Source organism: Pavona decussata, unplaced genomic scaffold (genome assembly GCF_977016875.1).
Source record: "Pavona decussata unplaced genomic scaffold, jaPavDecu1.1 SCAFFOLD_87, whole genome shotgun sequence".
Lineage (NCBI taxonomy): Eukaryota > Metazoa > Cnidaria > Anthozoa > Scleractinia > Agariciidae > Pavona > Pavona decussata.
The window spans coordinates 6084139-6100825 of NW_028145504.1; the positions used below are offsets into that span (position 1 = coordinate 6084139).

At 37.9% G+C, this 16687-nt stretch overlaps 1 long non-coding RNA gene and 1 pseudogene across 2 annotated transcripts in view; one reads left to right on the forward strand and one right to left on the reverse strand.

The window, feature by feature from the left end:
* The window catches only part of LOC146475066 (uncharacterized), a 160798-nt gene that overhangs the window by 1890 nt on the left and 142221 nt on the right, over nucleotides 1–16687 (reverse strand). The gene's annotated exons all lie outside the window — the stretch shown is intronic.
* Nucleotides 1309–9557, forward strand: LOC146475067 (uncharacterized; annotated as a pseudogene). Its single transcript, XR_014866126.1, has 9 exons — nucleotides 1309–1395; nucleotides 4368–4904; nucleotides 4973–5491; nucleotides 7253–7385; nucleotides 7472–7635; nucleotides 7856–7935; nucleotides 8045–8561; nucleotides 9067–9141; nucleotides 9340–9557. The product of XR_014866126.1 is annotated as an uncharacterized LOC146475067 (transcript).

The window sequence follows — 16687 nt, forward strand, 5'->3', positions numbered from 1 at the left end:
TGGAAGGAAAACACAGGTCTTCAATACCGTAGATCAAAAGAACAACTTCCAAGGAACACTCGGCTGCTTAAAAAGGGGAAATCAGTGAGTTCATAGCGAAGAAATCACTGTTCGAGATTGTGCCAAGGCGAAACATGTGCGATCGCAAACAATATCTGCAAATCATCACATGAGCTGTTGACGTTCTCGGAAATTTTTGTGTGCTCCTGAAAATCCACTTTACAAAATACTACAGGTTTGAATGTGAATTTTACCGTGCTTTATGTTAAGTTGATCGATTTATCATATTTCAAATAATTTTGGCGATATTTTCGAAAAACGTACTCAGTTTAATAGAGTCGAGAAATTGTGTTTTAGTGACTGGCAGTGCGCACTTGGATCGGTCTCCTTCACGTAGCTTCATTCGCTTTTATTGGTTGAATAATTGTCAATGTTCCGCTGCTGTTAGACTTTCAAAAAAGTCCTTCGTCCGATTTATATGGCGTCTCGCGACTTCGTCGCTCGCGTGCGGTCTAGAAAAGCTCATAAAAAAGCTCGCTCTGCTCGCCAAACTCGCGAGGTCGACTTGTAGCAAGTCTACGTTGCTGTGAATTATCAGCACTACTGAGATTTTTTCGTCATTTTGGGCCATCGAGCTGGTATCTGTAGAAAGTCTAATTTTCGGGACGTTTGAATGGCTTCAGAACGGTACCATTCTTATACCGGGAGTCGATTTAGGCATTACATTTAGAACGGTTTTCAATTGAGTGTCGTAAAACCAAAACAAAAGTAATTACTCTGGCCAATGGCAACAGATGTAAACAACACAACGAGCCAATCAGAATTCAAAGCAAATACATGTTACTGGCGCCAAGCGCGGGAAAACGCGTGCGGCCAAAACATGATTGGTTTTGGTTTGGATTCGGATTGGTTGAGAAAGTGTCGCGAGTTTTATTAACCAATCACAGAACGTAGTAATATAAAACCAAAGCAAACGCGAAATTACTTTCGACACTCAATTGAAAACCGCTCTATCTTGCCAATTAAGTTTAATCAAGTTGCTGTTTATTTCTTACCGTAATTAATATAAATTATCTACCACTTTATCAGACCAGTATAGACAAGGAATCAACATTCACAATGAACTGCGTTCACTGGCACGTCCAATCGACCTAATTACCTTTTGTGGTGACCAGTCATTTAAGGGAACGATCATATGGCTTGGCAAAAATAATACTTGATGACCTGGTGTTTGTGTACCCAAAAATACCGTAAGCAACGTTAACACTGGCAGAACGTAGGTGGCTTCCTCATTAGAAATAGTGTGCAATGGCTCTCTACGACCGCTGTGGCTGTTCAGAGCCTTTTTACCCATTTTTGCGTCAGTGCAATCCACTCATTTTTGGCTGCTTGAAGGTTTGTTTTGGTTTTTCTCTATTGGGAGCCTTATTAGTCCAGATAAAACCGCCTGGTCTTCTTTGTTAGATATATAAAAATGCAAATATAACCACCGTTGGTTTTAAAACTACGAATGAATGTTCTACCCCTAGCGCGCTAGCACTGAAGCCAGCGACACACTTGGCGATTTTATACGCTGCATGATCACGGCGAATTTGATCGCCAGCGAAAATCGCAAGCGATTTTGGCCTTCGATAAAACCAGAAACTTGGAACATTCCGGAAAATTCCGGAACACGAAAAAAATAAAAAAATAAATAATTAAAAAGAATAAAAAAATTAAGATACAAAAAAAAAAAAATGAAGTAAAATAAAAATAAAGGAAAAAATTAAAAAAAAGTGTGTGTGTACATTTACATAAAATGAAATTACATTGTATCCGAAAGACTGAAATTCATATAAGAAGAAGTACGGAGTAGGTAGACGGTACGATAAATGGGGTGTCGTAACTGACCACACTGAATGAAGGCGCAATTACTTTCCCGCCATTTGCAGCACGAGTTTATCGTCCGCTGCGCCAGAAATAGATCATGCAGTTCCAGCTCGGCTGGAATACGCGAATGAGCACGGAACACCCTCAGGCGTTTCTCCGTCGTATTTTCTCTTTTCATTTTGCGCGAAATCCCTGTTTCAAAACCAATTTTTCGGTAAAATGGAAAAGGGTTTTGTAGCTCCAAACCAGCCAAAGTAGCGTAAAATTCAAACACAATAGAGTTGATGTTCGCGGGCTTAAATATGTTTTGGCCCGACTCAGGCTCATTTTAGCCCGAGCCGCAGGCGAGGGCTTAAAATGAGTTCTGAGAAGGGCCAAAAACATATTTACGCCCAAGAACATCAACTCTATTACTATTATAATAATTTCAAAGGACATTCAGAAAAGGAATCAAAGACAGTACAGTAAGAGATATCTTGAACGCTGCCAGCGTCGCGTCGGCGTTTATTTTATAGTTATTTCATTGTACAAAAGTTTTCATTGTCGCATAAGCTTTAAACCTCGACAGAACACCACAAAATTTGTCGAAAGAATATTTACTTCTGAGTTTTAAAAAACAAACTAACAGAACTTTTAAACAGTGAAGACATGGTCGCTTACAATTGTTCAGAAATTAATTGTGCAAGTGCTAACGTAGACAAACTGTTTACCTTCACCTCGCCGCCGGCCATGGAGCTACTTAAGGCATTATTTCCATCATCGCCCACGAGTTTCTATAAGTCCTCTTCTCTAGCTAGCTGAGACGGCTGGGAATTTGTTCTTCGTTAGGTTTTTCAGCCATTTTGTAGCTCAAAACAATTTTTTGCTGATGGCAGCGCTTCCAGTCAAAAAAGCAAGAAAACGGCGCGAACAGTTGAATGGTTTCCAGTTCTGATTGGCTGGCTACCTACATTATTTTCTTGTTTCTCATTGGCTTAGAGCAGCGGACTAAAATATATTTTAGCCCGCTGAATTCTCCATTTTAGCCCGCAAAATACGCCGCAATGCCCGATGAAATTATTCTCCAAATTAATGATCATGTTAACCCGCTTCAAACATACAAGAAGCTCAATCGTTTCAAAGACCGATATGAATATGTCAAACATATGAGTAGGACTTCGTTGGGCCTTCCAACTCCATTTTACTCGTGAAAACTATAACCAATTCCAGGCCAGTCTCACCCTATTCCGCAAAAAGTTGTCAAAATCTATTCACTACTTCAACTGATTTCAAATGAAACCACACAAACGGTGTCTATTCTAGAAAAGGTAAACCTTTGCTGTAATGGACACCGTTTGTTTAGTTTCAAACCATCCAAAATACAGTATGTGTTTAACCCGTAGCTAACTGCTTGCTTATGGTTGAGACACCGGAACACCAATGCTTCTTTTACTGGCAAATTAAGGCTGCACCTGCATTTTCATTGTCATTCCTTTTATTTACTCCAATTGGTTTCTTGATTAATTCTCTCTAATTGCCTTCAGATAGCGCCTCACTAAAAGAAAATTTTAAAAGCGGCAAATTTCGTTTTAAAACATCTCTTCTAGTGAAGACCTTACCGCGAAATTTCGCTCTGCATGCAAACGTCGTCTTTAAGACATAATTTAATTTCAATCATTTAAGTTTAAGTGGGTGGCTCCCTTTATTCAAGAAGAAATTGGGGACATTTGAGCCTGCGAATGTGATATCCTGCGGTAGCTTTAGCCTTGAAGCGAAGAAAGCGAACGAAAAATGTATAAAGAAAATGTATGGAGAATGAAATATTTGATGGAATAGTTCTTGAAGAATTAGGAAATGCAAAAATGTGTATGCCAGACATGGTAGACTGATCTATTACAAAACACGTTGTACACAAATGAAAGTGGAGACTTCAAATTTCATGTGTCCTTTTGAACGTTTTCTGCAGGCAGTTTTAACGCGAAAAATTACAAGGCGTAGAGGAAGAATTATCGACAACATCAGAAATCATAGTTTATAACCAACGATTATCGTAAAACCGAATGCGATCGTTAAAATGTGTATGCAGGAATGAAAAATATATACGTTAAAATAACTCACCGTGTGTCTCACAGCTCCGTACCATTAATTTCGATGTTTCCTTTTTGCTTTTGAAAACCACGAAAAATGGACTTCAGTGAACATCCCATGGCATTCCACGCTAAAATCATGAAATCTGCTATCTTTGAACTGCGATATTTCGGCCGCTTGTACCCCAATTTTGCTCCAAAAAACACCATTTGAAAGCCATTTTCCTCCAGTTTTACGTTGACGCAATATTTTAGATCAGTGGTTTCACCACTAAACATAAACTACGGTTGTGTATGCCTAACTTTTGCTTCTCATCAGCCGTATATGAGCCCATAGTCATCGTTTTTGCCCAGCGGTTATTACCATTTTTTTTTGCGGGAGTTTTGATATTTGCGAGGGAAATTTTTTTCCTTCTCTTTGCATACAGTTAGTCGGAATATTTTACGTGGCAAGAACAGTTAAAAACGGATTTTCAACTCAACATTTCGGAAAATACGTCATCCTTGCACTATATCTTCAAACAGAGAGCTGGAACATACCTAACTATAAGAATACCGCACAAGGCACTGTTAAAATGGAGAGAGCTAAAGCAAGTAATAGTGAATATCTCTTACCTGGAGCTCTTACAACTGACTGCATCAAATTTACCCGTTATGTTTAAGGATGAAAATGAAAGGCTTGAAGAGTGTTTGAGAATTCTAGTTGCGAAAATTTATTCCCAGAGCCGTGGTCTACGTGGAGGAAAGAGAGTCTCTTTTTGCAATCAGACAAAATCGATTCAAGTGAATCTGGATGAACTGGTAAATGTTAGCAGCCTCCAAAAACGACTTCAAAAATGTGAGGAGGATAAAAAAGAACTGGAAGAGAATCTTCAAGAGCTTGAAAGAGATGCGAGGCGCTGTCACAAGAAATCTTGGATGAACAAACTAAGGTGAAAAATCTTGAGGGTGCAGTAAAAAATCTTGAGGGTAATGTAAGAAATCTTGAGTGCGATGTAAAAAATCTTGAGGGTGTGATAGAAAGACAACACAAAGAGGAAACAGAGAACTCTCAGCATATCTGGACCACCTTGAAGATAACTCAATTTGCATTAATTGCAACGAGGGTATGAAAAACAGAGGTCATCAACTGCATGAAGTAGGAAAACGGCAAAGGAGCAGAAAAATAAAGGAACTAAAGACCAGGGCTGAAAGGGCCCTTTGGTTTTTAGAATCCTTTGGACTCTCACTCGAATCTATCCGAATGAAAGATGTCAATGGCAAATTAACTGAAATGGAATGTTGTTCGAATAACAACAGATTGTCTTTCCAGAAGCTTCCAGAGAATGAGAAGGACACTGTTAGAGCCCTTTTATATGTTTTGGATAAGTGTTGCGTGGGGGATGCTGCATATCATGAAATTTCAATGATAGTGGATGATGTTCCACGCAGTTACTTAAATCAAGCAGTGCAGGAGTGATTTAAACTCAATTTTCCACATTGCAAGAATGCCAGGGAAACACCCAGGGGCCCAAATGAGTTTTACAGATGAGCTGAGAACACAGATCCGAAAAAAGGTAACTTTTTATTAATAAATAGTATAAGATCTGAGACTATCTAATAATAACAATAATAATAATAATAATAATAATAATAATAATAATAATAATAATAATCATTTGTTAAGCGCAAATTCAACTGAAGTTTTCAAATGCGCTTTACAAATGGTATTAATTAAACAATATAGATAGTGTTAAAAAGTAAACTGTAAAAGCATAAAAATTAGATCATAAACATCATGCTAACTAATTCTGTTAAAATTAAAAATCGTATAAAAGTTATTCTGAAGGACTAATCGAGATATGCTCTTTTAAAAAGGAGAGTCTTAAGTTTCCGTTTAAAAATGTTAAGACTGTGTTCCTTCCTGATTTCTAGAGGTAGTCCATTCCACAATCGAGGAGCCGCAGTAGCGAAGGCTCGGTCCCCGAGGGTGGGCAGCGTTTTAACTGCCAGTGGTTTGAGCGTATAGTTATCATTGGATCTCAAACCATAACTGGAGTTCGGCTTCAATGTGATTAAGTCCCGTATATATTTTGGGGCGGTGCCATGGAGAGCTTTATATGTGATTAAAATTATTTTGAAATAAATTCTATGTTTAATATTTAGCCAATGAAGTTCAGTTAATAATGGGGTGATATGACAGTATCTAGGAGCTCTAAAAATTAGTCTTGCCGCTGAATTCTGTAGGCGTTGTAGTTTATAAAAAGGCTGTTTGGTAGCCCATACAACAGAGAATTGCAATAATCCAAGCGACTAGTGACGAATGCGTGTATTAAGGTCTCCGTGGTTTCTCGGCTTAAAAACTTCCTAATGCGGCTAATATTGTGGAGATAGTAGAAACCAGCATTGTAGATCTTCAATATGTGGGTATTCATGGTAAAATGGCTGTCAAACCATGCACCAAGATTCTTTATCGCTTCACAGCTAGAAGAAACCACAGAGTCTCCGACAACTAGACTGTCAATCGTCACTTTCTGTAGCTGTGCTCTGGTGCCAATAAGAATAAATTGAGTCTTGTCATCATTAATCTTGGGCTTGTCTTTGATCATCCACTTCCGGATATCCCGTATGCAGGCTTCCATTGCAGTAACAGCCGCATCTTGAGTCGTACTATCACTCGGTCGAAAAGAAAGGTATAGCTGCGTATCGTCAGCATAGCAGTGCACTGTAGGCAGATGTTTACTGACGATTTCAGACAATTGACTCATGTAGATAGAAAACAATAATGGGCCTAGGCAGGAACCCTGCGGTACACCAAAGTCGATGTCAAACTTGTCAGATCTTACACCGTCAATTACCACTTGTTGGAATCTGTCTGACAGATAGGAGCGAAACCACTCCAATGCAGTTCCACTGAAACCAAACTTATCCTCAAGACGCTTAAGCAATACCGTATGGTCAATCGTATCGAACGCAGCGCTCAAGTCCAGGAAAACCAATAGCGTTACATGTTGACTATTCATGTTAAGTAGGATGTCGTTACGAACACGGAGTAACGCGGTCTCGGTACTGTGGAACTGCCGATAGGCTGATTGCATCTCAGGAAAGAGCCTAGCCTAGTCTAATCCTTACTGTGATCAGCATCAAATTTCTCCTTGTATTATCAATGCTCATTCAACCCCTGAGGTTATGAGAATTAATGATGTGATCACCCAAGGTGAATTTTCTTGAAATATTAATAACTTCTCCCCAATACTTTTATTTTAAGTATAGGGACATGATAGGAGAATTTGTTCTTTGCTATTAGGGCTTTAAGGGTTAAATATTATTGGCTATAGGTAGAGGCTGGTGACCAACAAAAGCAAAAGGTACGAATATCAAGTGATGGTGCAAAGATGTCTAGGATATCCAATTTTATTGTGCTCTCATTTGCCTTGCTGTGTGATGGAGAAAAAGTCATGTCTGCCAAAGGTATGTAAAATTCCATTTTGTTTTATGAATAACTGGCCAAAAAAATATAGTTTTGGTGACAACAATAATTATCTTATTACATGTAGGTTACCACATATTTGGGATTGTTTCCGGAAAAGAAGATTATGATGTTCTCAAAGTTTCTTGTAAGGAGTTGTTTGGAGAAATAAACAAGCTCATAGCTGAGGGTGAAATTGACGTGGACGATAAGAACATCCCTTTGGAATTCTATCTGTCCGGGGATTACAAGGTACAACAATTCTCTCAAATAACATTCTGTATTTTTCTGTCCTATTTCTCCTGGTTCTCACCATCTTGGATATACCACTTAGCTTCCTGTTCTCTCTTCTCTTGCTTTCCATTCAATTCCCGCTCCTTTAACTCCCAGGTCCACACCCCTTTACTCCTGGGGTCCTGCCCCTTGTCCTCTCCCTCTGCTATATAAATTACAAAAACATTTTTCCTTTTACTTCCTTTTACTAGTTATGGGAATGAACAATGCCATGGCTGATTATGCCTGTATCTACTGTAAAGTGCACAAGCAGGCACGGTAGGTCCAATGAATTGAGGCATAAGAATTTGACAGTTTTCAGAATATTATTGTTACATGTACATTTAGCCTTACCAGTTAATTCAATAACAACATTGTGTTTGGACAGGTGGGACACATCTAAACCAGAAAACCATTACAGGAGGGATGACACTAAACGAACACTGGCAGAAAACAGGGTGCTGGCAGAGAAATCTACCAACAACTACGGCTGCATCAAACAACCCTTACTGAACATCCCAATTGATAACATCAGAGTGGATGAACTTCACTTATTTCTTCTTCGAGTGACAGGTTTTTGTTAATACATGGATAAATAAAGAAATGTTTGATCTCCATGTGACCTATTGATGTGTAACATATATTCTCTATTATTAATTTAAAAGAGCAATATTTTCCATTACAGCTGTATATCTCGAAGTAAAAAGAAAAACTGATATGCTTTTTTTCCTCTAGATATACTGGAAAGGAACATTGTAAAGGATGCCTTACAACGAGATCAGAAGGAAAACATCAACAGAGCACCATCAGCGAGAACAAATACCCACCTGGAAAAGGTTGTTGCGGCCATCAACAATTGCGGTGTTAGTTTTAGCGTGTGTGAGAAAAGGAATGCAGATGGGAAAGTAAGTGGACTGCATGAATGGACAAGTATGGTTGGAAACGAAAAAAAAAAGGTGCTGAGCAATTTGCCTAAAGAATTTCCGAACATTCTAGAAACAGAGCACTGTGACACCATCAGTCAAATATGGAAGGTAGGATGTTAGTTTTTGGTCATGAACAGCTGTTACTCTCATACTCTTGGAATAAACTGCTGTTTGTAATAATTGATCTGAATGACTACATGACTGATGTGCAAAGTATAGCCTCTCTGTTTAGCTCCTTTCCTAACCTCCCCCCCACCCCCCCCCCCCAAAGGTGTTCCTAAAAACCTCCATTGCATGGTCAGATTTCTTTAGCAGCAACCATTAAAAATACATGTAAGTAGCAAGCATGAAACAATAAAAACATGCTTATACAGCAAATTATAATAATTATTGCTCTATAAACATGTTTTTTTTTTTTTGTTGTTTCATACACATCTTCATTCACCTGTTACTATCCTCATTCTGGTTGATGTATTTTTTTCAGGGCTTCAATGAATTGTATGAAATATTTTCATCTTGGCAGCCTTCTGGACCTCTTGTAGATTCCTTCTTTGGCAAGGTATGAAAAGTAACTAATTAAACCTGTCCATCATTATTGCAAAGGAGTTGTTCAAACCTCTATCTCTATGCAGTTCAGGACAGGTCATATAAAATAGGGTTAGTGCAAATCAGAAAATGCCCTTACTTTTTCAGTTCAAAATGTATATTTTAGTTCAGTCAAAGCTCATACTACCTCTTATTACTTAACTTCAAACAGGCAACCAAATGGATAAAACTGTTTTTGTCACTTGGTGGAGAGGTAATTGGTTTTGGAAATGCAGCTATCACCCCTTATCTTCACATCCTGATGTACCATGTACCGAAATTCCTGAAGGATGACACCTGTCTAAAAGCATTACTGGCCAAGGAGTGGAGAAAACAAATGATATTGTTTGCTCTATCTACCACAACAAGCGCAATAGGCATGATGCCTGCAAGGAGGCTATACTGGCTCTTAAAAGAATTGATCACCTACAGGATTTTGAAAGATTGCCACATCAGTACACGAAGCCTGAACCAATTGCCACAAACGGCATAAGAAAGACAGTCGCTAAACTGAAACAACAAGAGGTCAAAATTGATAGATAGAACACAAAACCCAGAATTGACCTTTGAGATCTAAATACAAAACATGCGACATTTAAGCACATGGCTTTGTTCAGTGACTATCACGCAAATCCTCCAAACCATAAACGGCATTTAATAAGAAGAAAATGAAGCGCTAAAAGAAAATTAACAGGGAGCACCGCTTATACAAGAGAGGGCTTTCCCTGAAAGACACACTTGTTATAGCAAAACTATAACTGAACATGGCTAAAAACACGCGAGTGGGAGTCGCGCAGGCCTATCTTCTTTCCTTTTTACACTTTAGACGAACAAAATCTTCCTTTAAATACAAGATGTGACCTCGATGTTCCGATGGTGTCCCTTTTTGGTATGTCACATACCGCCACACATCCAGATTGCAATTTACATAGAAGGAAAGTAATGAAGTACTTTTTAATGCTGAGAAAACAGCAGTTGCAAACTGCCTGCTAAGTCCTTGAAGCTGCCTATCGTCTGGTCTTGGTGGGTTTTCATAGCCTCTGTAGGATTTAAATGAGGCAAATGTTGGCAATGTTTTATAACATATCAGTTGAAACTGACCACATGTAAATAGCATCAAATATAATGTGTATTTGATTAGTATGTTCAGGAAGCTTTTGTATATCTTACAGTTATCCGAGGCAGAAGCACATGTATAACAATTAGGCAATTAGACAATGTGAAGTTTAACTTGTTTTAGACATGTTTCAGATGAAAATTTGGCAACTGTAAATAAAAAAATACACATGTCCCATTTGGTAGCATAAGAACATTAAATGTGTATGCATTCCGAAACAGAATGAGCAACTGCTTCCCTAATTAAATCGTCAGACAAGTTTTCTGTTTGGCTCCCACGTGCTCTCTTCAATGGGCCAGCTTTTCCACTTTATCAGGTATTGGTAGTCCTATTACAAACGTTTCATAAAAATTAAGTTTATATATTTAGCCGGTGAAAAATACGGGCCTCTACCGTGATTTTTCCCTTCAACACAAAGTTGTGCTGTTCAAGATTCCCTAAACCTGCTTTATAATCTTTCTATAAATTCCGTAATATATCTAAAGTTAAACATAAGTACTAATAAGTTTAAGCCTTTATACGCATTAAAAAAAGTGTTCTTGGATAAAAACAATCTATTAAACAACAGTGCAAACAGCAAATTAACACTTACTTGTTTTACTTTTCTTCGATGAATTATTCTTTCTACTGGGTATTCTGTCCCTTGCTTTCTTTTTCTTCTTTTTGTGTCGTACAATAAAACCGATGACAAAGAATTTAATTGGGAGTAGTCGACCGTAAGACTTCGCTTTCGCTGGACACGCTCCGCCATTTTTATGTTTGTGCATGTGGTAGATTTCAAGGCGGAATCCGCATACCCTTACGCGGGCTCAAATGTCCCGAATTTCTGGCGATGTCCTCATAATCCAAATTGTTCCCAAAACAGGTTTGCTTCCAATTGCATGTGAATTACACTTTGTCCGGTTACTATAAAAGATAAAACTGTCGTTTGAGCCTTCAGCGCTTTCTTCCTCTGTTTCTAGCAAGGCCCCTTCGTTGGCAAAAATTGAATTTTTTGTAGTGAAAAAAGAAAAAGAAACAAAACAACAACAACAAAAAAAAAAAAAAACAAATGCAAAATTTTAACAATTTTGATAACTTCTCAAAACACTAAAAAAATTGCTCCAAGGCCAAATACTACGATTCGTTGATAATAATATAAGCACAAGACTTTCTTATATTAAAATGTTATTGACATTTTCACATAACTGTTTCAAGTAGTAAAAGCAGCACTTGAACTTTTTGCCAACCAACCTTCACAGCTTTAAAAAAAAAAAGAAGGAAAAATGGGTGCACAAAAATGCCTGTAAACCAAAAGTGAGACATCCTACAGCAATGCCCTTGTGGTTATGAAAAGACAAAGACTTCTTCAAAAATAATTGTGCGGCCAAAATGGCTTCAAGACCCTGGCGTTGCTTCCAAATACTAGCGTTTCTCAATTATGCAAAATAGGAGCTTCAACCTTCGCATGAACCTTGCAAGGAAGTATGACTTGAAAAACGCTCTCCAAGATAAAGAAAAGCACTGACATAGTCTCACAATACAGTACACTGCAAATTTCTCAGAGACTCTCTCGTAAATAGCTTGATGACTCAGCTCAGGAGTCACTGAAAGCTATTTACGTGAGAGTCTCTGGACTGTGAGGAACATTAGAGTAGATGGAATCTGATTGCCACAAGTCAAGCTTGTTTACTTGTGCGCTTTAAAAAACTTAAGAAGCAAAAGAGAAACTCGCTTCGCTTTGAGATGAAAAAATTTTGCCATTGTTCACGGCGGGCCGCTTTTTATTTAAAATTACAAAACTTAAGATGATAACTGACAAATGATAAGGGAACAATAAGGAATTTAAAGCTCTACCAAAGACAATGGCTTCGCTTTCAGATGAAAAAATATTTTTTATTCGGTTCCAAGGTAGATTTGAACCCAAGCCCTCTTCCCCGGAGGGCATGTAGCATAATACTGCCCCACACATGCTCTCTACCTTCACAGTGAGTAATTTTTGTATTTAATGATTGTTTCTGGTGCCTGACTTTCTGGTACCCGAGGCGCAACGATTTTAACAGCTAATTACTTTGGGCCACTAAAGAAGAATGCAGGCCGGAATGAGCACGGAACACCCTCGGTCGTTTCTCCATCTTATTTTCGCCTTTCATTTTGCGCGAAATCCCTGTTTCAAAACCAATTTTTCCGTAAAATGAAAAGGGATTTTGTAGCTCCAAACCAGCCAAAGTAGCGTATTTTCTTTAGCCGAAAATGAAACGGTTCGCTTATGCATAAGCGAACTTTCAATTTCGGCTAAAGAAAATGCGCAGCTTTGGCTGGTTGGTTAAGACACAGAGACAGGCAGGCGTCTTTTACTGACAAATGATTATAATGGCTACATCTACATCTTGCCACCGGGGGTAGCGCGCTTCTTGAAACTCTTGCCGAATTTCAGACCAAAATATGTGATTTTTCCTAACCTACTTCAGACACGACCTTCTTGTCGATTGCATACCATTCAAATTCTCCAAATGATCATGTCAATCCCCCAATAAACATACAAGAAGCTAAATTGGTTCAAAGACCAATATGAATATGTCAAACATGTGAGTAGGACTTTGTTGGGCCTTCCAACTCCATTTTACTCGTGAAAACTAAAACCAATTTCAGACCACTCTCACCCTATTCAGCAAAAAGTGGTAAATATCTATGCACTACTTCAAACTAAAAAGGCTTCCGCGATCAAAAGCGTCCTTAAATTTAAACAAGACTCATCCTCTTATCCTTGTTAATCACAAATTTATAGAAGACGTTGTTTTTATGTGCGTCATGCATGGAAAGTTTTAATATCTTCTTTTCAATTCACAATGAGGGTCGTTTTTCATCACGAAGGTATTACGTATTAGGAATTAATTTAAATGTAAAAGCACTGACTCGGAGATATTAAGCTTAAAGGATTATTTAACACTTTAAAACATCTCTTCTAATGAAGACCTTACCTGATAATATATATTGCGAAATTTCGCTCTGCATTCAAACATCGTCTTTAAGACAACATTTAATTTCCATCATTTAAGTTTAAGTGGGTGGCTCCTTAAGTTCTTCATAACCCAAATTGTTCACAAAACAAGTTTTCTTCAAATTACATGTGAATTACACTTTGTCCGGTTACTATAAAAATACAATTGTTGTTTTAGCCTTCAACGCTTTCTTCCTGTGTTTTCAGTGGGGTCTCTTTCTTGGCAAAAATTGAATTTTTTGTCAGGTGAAAAAAAAAAAAAAAATTAACAATGTTGACAACTTCTCACAACACTAAAAAAATTGCTCCAAGGCCAAATACCACGATTTGATGATAATAATATAAGCACAAGACTTCCTTATATTGAAATGTTATTGATATTTTCACATAACTGTTTCAAGTAGTTCTACATGTTCGCATGAACCTTGCAAGGAAGTATGACTTGGAAAACGCCCTCCAAGATAAAGAAAAACACTGACATAATTTCACAATACAGTACACTGCAATTTTATGTTGGCACTCATGTAAATAGCTTTATGACTCCTCTCTGAGACCGTGAGGAATACAAGCTTGGCTTGTGGCAATCAGATTCCATCTAATCTAATAGATTAGATGGAATCTGATTGTTACAAGCCAAGCTTGTTTACTTGAGCGCTTTAAAAAACCTTGGAAGCAAAAGACAAACTCGCTTCGCTTTGAGTTGAAAAACTGATTTGGCCATTGCTCATGGCCGCTTTTTATTTAAAATTACAAAACTTAAGATGATAACTGAGAAATGATGAAGGAACAATAAGGAATTTAAAGCTCTACCAAAGACGATGGCTTCGCTTTGAGATGAAAGAATATTTTTTTATTCGGTTTTAAGGTAGATTTGAACCCAAGCCCTCTTCCCCGGAGGGCATATATCATAATACTGCCCCACACATGCTTCTCTATCTTCACAGTGAGTAATTTTTGTATTTAATGATTGTTTCTGGTGCCTGACTATCTGGTACCCGTGGCGCAACGATTTTAACAGCTAATTACTTTGGGCCGCCAAAGAAATACGCGAATGAGCACGGAACACCCTCAGGCGTTTCTCCATCTTACTTTCGCCTTTCATTTTGCGCGAAATCCCTGTTTCAAAGGCAATTTTTCCGTAAAATGAAAAGGGATTTTGTAGCTCCCAACCAGCCAAAGTAGCGTATTTTCTTTAGCCGAAAATGACAGTTTGCACAGAGACAGTCAGGCGTCGTTTACTGACAAATGATTATGATAGCTACACCTACATCTTGCCACCGGGGTTATCGCGCTTCTTGAAACTCTTGCCGAATTTCAGATAAAAATATGTGATTTTTCCTAACCTACTTCAGATACGACGTTCTTGCGATTGTATATCATTCTAATTCACCAAATGATCATGTCAACCCCCCAATAAACATACAAGAAGCTAAATTGGTTCAAAATCGATATGAATATGTAAAACATGTGAGTAGGACTTCGTTGGGCCTTCCAACTCCAATTTACTCGTGAAAACTATAACCAATTCCAGACCAGTCTCACCCTATTCAGTAAAAAGTGGTCACAATCTATGCACTACTTCAAACTAAAAAGGCTTCCGCGGTCAAAAGCGCTCTTTAAACAAGACTTGTCCTCTTATCCTTGTTAAACACAAATTTATAGAAGACGTTATTTTTATGTGCGTCATGCATCGAAAGTTTTAATATCTTCTTTTCAATTTACAATGAGGGTCGTTTTTCATCACGAAGGTATTACGTATTAGGAATTAATTTAAATATAAAAGCACTGACTCGGAGACATTAAGCTTAAAAGATTGTTAAACATTTTAAAACATCTCTTCTAATGAAGACGTTACCTGATAACATATATTGCGAAATTTCGCTCTGCATGCAAACATCGTCTTTAAGACAACATTTAATTTCAATTAAGTTTAAGTGGGTGGCTCCTTAAGTTCCTCATAACCCAAATTGTTCACAAAACAAGTTTGCTTCAAATTACATGTGAATTACACTTTGTCCGGTTACTAAAAAAATACAATTGTCGTTTTAGCCTTCAACGCTTTCTTCCTCTGTTTCCAGCGAGGTCCCTTCGTTGGCAAAAATTGAATTTTTTTGTCAGGTGAAAAATAAAAAAACAAAAAATTAACAATTTTGATAACTTCTCACAACACTAAAAAAATTGCTTTAAGGCCAAATACCACGATTCGATGATAATAATATAAGCACAAGACTTCTTTATATTGAACTGTTATTGATATTTTCACATAAATGTTCCAAGTAGTACTACATCTTCGCATGAACCTCGCAAGGAAGTATGACTTGGAAAACGCTCTCCAAGATAAAGAAAAACACTGACATAGTTTCACAATACAGTACACCGCAATTTTATGTTGGTACTCACGTAAATAGCTTTATGACTCCTCTCTGAGACTGTGAGGAATACAAGCTTGGCTTGTGGCAATCAGATTCCATCTATTACAAGCATAGCTTGTTTGCCTGAGCGCCTTAAAAAACCTTAGAAGCAAAAGACAAACTCGCTTCGCTTTGAGTTGAAAAACTGATTTGGCCAATGCTCATGGCCGCATTTATTTAAAATTACAAAACTTAAGATGATAACTGAGAAATGATGAGGGAACAATAAGGAATTTAAAGCTCTACCAAAGACTATGGCTTCGCTTTGAGATAAAAGAATATTTTTTTATTCGGTTCTAAGGTAGATTTGAACCCAACCCCTCTTCCCCGGAGGGCATGAAGCATAATACTGCCCCACACATGCTTCTCTACCTTCACAGTGAGTAATTTTTGTATTTAATGATTGTTTCTGGTGCCTGACTATCTGGTACCCGTGGCGCAACGATTTTAACAGCTAATTACTTTGGGCCACTAAAGAAGAATACACGAATGAGCACGGAACACCCTCAGGCGTTTCTCCATCTTATTTTCGCCTTTCATTTCGCGCGAAATCCCTGTTTCAAAACCAATTTTTCCGTAAAATGAAAAGGGATTTTGTAGCTCCAAACCAGCCAAAGTAGCGTATTTTCTGGTTAAGACACAGAGACAGTCAGGTGTCGTTTACTGACAAATGATTATGATAGCTACATCTACATCTTGCCACCGGGGGTAGCGCGCTTCTTGAAACTCTTGCCGAATTTCAGATAAAAATATGTGATTTTTCCTAACCTACTTCAGACACGACGTTCTTGTCGATTGCATACCATTCCAATTTACTAAATGATCATGTTAACCCCCCAATAAACATACAAGAAGCTAAATTGGTTCAAAGACCGATATGAATATGTCAAACATGTGAGTACGACTTTGTTGGGCCTTCCAACTCCATTTTACTCGTGAAACTTTTTCCAGACCACTTTCACCCTATTCAGCGAAAAGTGGTCAAAATCTATAAGGAAACAATAAGCAAGGA